The sequence below is a fragment of the Phaethon lepturus genome, unplaced genomic scaffold (assembly GCF_000687285.1).
Source record: "Phaethon lepturus isolate BGI_N335 unplaced genomic scaffold, ASM68728v1 scaffold19441, whole genome shotgun sequence".
NCBI classification, from domain to species: domain Eukaryota; kingdom Metazoa; phylum Chordata; class Aves; order Phaethontiformes; family Phaethontidae; genus Phaethon; species Phaethon lepturus.
The window spans coordinates 20348-24464 of NW_010517212.1; positions in this window are offsets into that span (position 1 = coordinate 20348).

A 4117-nucleotide genomic window follows, 5' to 3' on the forward strand; every position below is an offset into this window, starting at 1 on the left:
AAAGAGGGGAACATCATAAGGTCATGGGAGGTAATAGGAGTCACTTCAGTTTAAAGGATGCAGTGTGGACTCTACGGGACATTATACTTTCTGTGTGGTTCCACTGATTGCAGAACAACTTATTTAAAGTAAGTTTCTAACCATTCTAATAAAAGACAGGCTTTTGTTAGACTTGAAAAATGCATGACCACTAAAATGAACCCTTTTTTAAAAAGGTTGATTATTTGCAAGCCAATCTGGTGACATTTGCAGCCTGGGTCAGAATTGGTGAATACATGGGGTTGGTAAATTGTAATCTAATTTTTTTAATTTTTTTTAATAAAAATTGGGGGATTTTTTTTTAATTCCCCAATAGTTCCTATATCTTTTTTCCCGTAGCAGCTGATAATACCTAGTCTAAAACAGTAAACCATTTTCTATTACTTCCTGCCTATTTGAAGGGCTGTTGTACCAAAGAAAATGGGATTTGGAACTGAGATAGTTGCAAGCCAAACATCATAGTGGATATTTATAATCCTGTATTTTAAAATGCAGTTGAGGTGACTGCCTCTAATCACTCAGGAGTCATGACAGAAACATGAATATATAGTAATTTGGCAGAGATGGTAAGTTTGATTCACTGGAGACAGAAGACTTGAAAAGTAAGAGGTGTTAAGGATGATATAATTCTTACTGACCAGGGAAAATGGTTGTAATAAAACTGTTAGATCTCTTGGATTCACCGCAAAACTGAAGTCAAAATGAAAGGTAAGTGCTTCAGAATGACAACGTGACATTTACTGAATCTCTGCCTTGAATGAAGGACAACTCCATATCCAGGCAAAGAACAACAGTTTTATCCTTTTCTGGATTTCTCACAGTCATAAGGAAAATCTCTTGCCCCTGAAATAAAGTTTTACAGAAATAAGTGTCTGTATTCAGGTGTGAAAATTTTGCCATTCAGATGTGAATGCTGCTGTGTGTAAAGGCTTCTAATCACAGGCTAGCATTAATGGGTAAACACATCTAAGCAGGGGACAGATGCTAATTAGCTGGATGTTGCTTACCAAGATTCTTCTGGAATAACATCATTGTTGTAAGATTTTGGCCCTGAAGGTGAAAGCTGATTTAATGAACCAGAAACAGCCTCTTAAACGCGTGTTCTGTGCCTTCACATTTGTAATTGTTTAAGTTCCTATTTTGACAGAGTAAACAAAGTGACAGGGAATAAATAAATGTTACAGATACTAACTTCTGAAAATTCTTTCATCAGGTATTCTTTTAATCTGATTAATGTGCCCTGTCAGTACGGAGCTTTAATCAGCAACAGCTACTTTCAGGAAAATGATCAGGGTTGGATTCAGATGGAGAGCAATGCTGGAGGGAGACAAAGCGAAGATTAATTCATATCTGCCTTGTAGAGCGGGAGGTAAATACCAAAACAGCAGCACAGCACCTTACAGGCAAGGTACCAGCATTGCATTTTATTGTGTTTGTGTGGTTTTGCAGTTCTTGTAAATCTGTGTTGTAGTAAGATGTGTGCTAAACACAGCAGCTAGCAGAAGAGAGAGGTGCTTGCCATTGCGTTAGTTTTGCAGTTGGTGGCCCTCATAACACCAGTTATGTTCTTTAGAATACATGTCCTAGCTACTCCTCTTTCCTCACTGCTGCTTCATGGTGGTCGTTTTAAGTAGAAATGGAGAAACGAGGCACAGTGAAACATTCAGCGGCATTTTCCGGTAGGGCTGTTCTTTAGAGCCAAAGCTGCACGGTTGTGAAGAGGGCTGAACTCATGGAGCACGTCAACTCTTCATTGCCACATTGCAATTTTTATTAATAGTGGGCAGTAGAGTAACTCAAAAGCATGCAGGTGTCATTAAAAAAAAAAAAAAAAGATAGATTTTCAAAAAGGAGTAGCATTGTCTTTGGACCTGCAAGGAAAGCAAGGGAGCCTTACAACCACAGAGTAATTAGGTGTTTCTTAAAATATTTTTTTTCATTGTGTTTGTGGATTATTGTGGGCTTCCCCTTCTCCCCTTTCTTCTTATTTTTTAAGCAACAAGGAGAAAAAGACCAAATAGGAGAAAAATAAATATTTTATGAAAATACTAAAATGCCCTTGCAAACCTACAGAAATGTGTGGGGCAATTCAGAAACGTGCACCTAGATTTATGCACCGGTGTTCTCTAAGGTGCATGGTGCAAGCCCCAGTAAGGAGTACAGGTACAGCCAGGCAGCCTCAGAAACTGAGAGGGTCTCCCTGATCTAGACGTAGCCTAATTTTTTAAAAATTTATCTCTCTGCTGTTTTTCTGTTTTTATACCAGCATAGTCGTAATTCTTTACATTGTGTTGCAGTACACGCATTAGTTTTGATTCTGCATCTCAGCACAAATAGGTAATTTCCATGCTAATGGTCAGAACAGAAATATGACCACTGACATGCATTTTTCTTAGCTGATTCCACCTTCCATATGCGTGTAAAGAAAAACAATAACCTGTGCAATATATCAGAGAGTTTGTAACACCATGTGGTAGCTGGATGGTTCCTGCTTGGATCATGTTTTCTTCATCAGCTGACAAGATGTGACGCCCTGAAAAATCAGTATCTCTTCTTTACAAAAAGATAAAATATAATTGATTGGAGAAATATGCTAAGTCTTATTCATGGTGATTTGGCTGTGTCGATGAGAAATGAACCAAGCTACTTTAGAGGAAAGTGAAAACATTGCAGGGGACACAGGTTATCAGGTGGGAACAGGCAAGGAATGTAGTAAGTGAAAAATTACTTCTGCCTCGCCATGAAATATGAACCTCAGTAATGATGTTGATGTTGTGCCATAAAGATTGACGGTAAAGAAAATTCAGGGAAGGCTAAAGAGTGCGGTACCATTAACTTATCAAATGACTCAACTGCCAATTACACCTGACTCTTCAGCATAATTCACCATTGGTACAAAATGAAATTGAAGTCCCCAAGGGCCCCAAGCAGGAATCCATTAGTGAACACCTATAAATCACTCATCCTATAGCAATCAAGGGCTTATGTGTTTGAGCTGCTATCTTAATAAACCATACATCAGTGTTCTTTCCAGGGTATAACAGCAAATGAGCAGTTGTCTCTTCAAGCAAGAAAAGAAAAAAAAAATTGGCAAGGGAAAGGGAAGATTTACTAACAGGACATCTAAAATGAGATCACAAACTGTTCATGATGTTAAGTATACCACTCATTCACAAGAAATTCCTGTATGCTAGAAAACTAAATGCATTTTTAGCATGTGTAAGAGCATATTAGTATGGAAAAAAATACCGGCAAAGGATTGGAGTATGATTTGGGAGACCCTCCCTGCCAGGTAGCAAAAGTCTCAGTGAGGTGGGGTTGTGTCCCAGAATACAAAAGTGTCGTAGGTCACTGTAATTAGCAGTCAAAAGCTCTCACGTTGATCAAGGTGGACACAGCTCCTTTATCTTTGGCAGAAAACTATGCGAGAGAAGGGTGTCTAAACCCAACTGAGAAAGAACTGTGGCATCTCCAGCTTATCACTACTCCCGTGAAAGCCTGAGCAAATGGCAACAGCAGAATATCATTAAACCATCACAACTTACAGTAAAAGGTCATAAAACCAAGAAAGATAATGAATAAATAATAGTGTGGAAATTGTATTTCCCAATCTAAGCCACTCAATTTTTTTTTAATAGTGGTTTCTCTGAAAGTGCTAAAAATGTATGACAGGAGGGAGAGATGTGTATATATAAAGTGCTGTAAACAGTCTTGCAACAGGAGGCTTCAGTAGCTATTAATCCAGTGGTAATTTAGCCTCGAAGAAAGTCATCCCAGTTCAAAGCCCAGGTTGTACATCATTTGTGTCTTCATTAAGTTTTCCAAAGAGATGGATGGATGCCTCCAAGCTTCTCTTGAGAGTAACTTAAACCAGGTAGGGCTTTGCAAGCTACTCTCAGACAAGTGTCCAACTTATTACAGCAAATCCAGAAGTAAAAAAACTTTACCGTGACAAATGAGTGAAGGGAAACATATAAATCCGGTGATTATTTGGCTAGGGCAGTGTAATTCTATATTAAGAGGCAGTTTAGGTATGATTTAGCAGCATATAGGCTTCCTTCCTAGGCCTGGGCCCAGG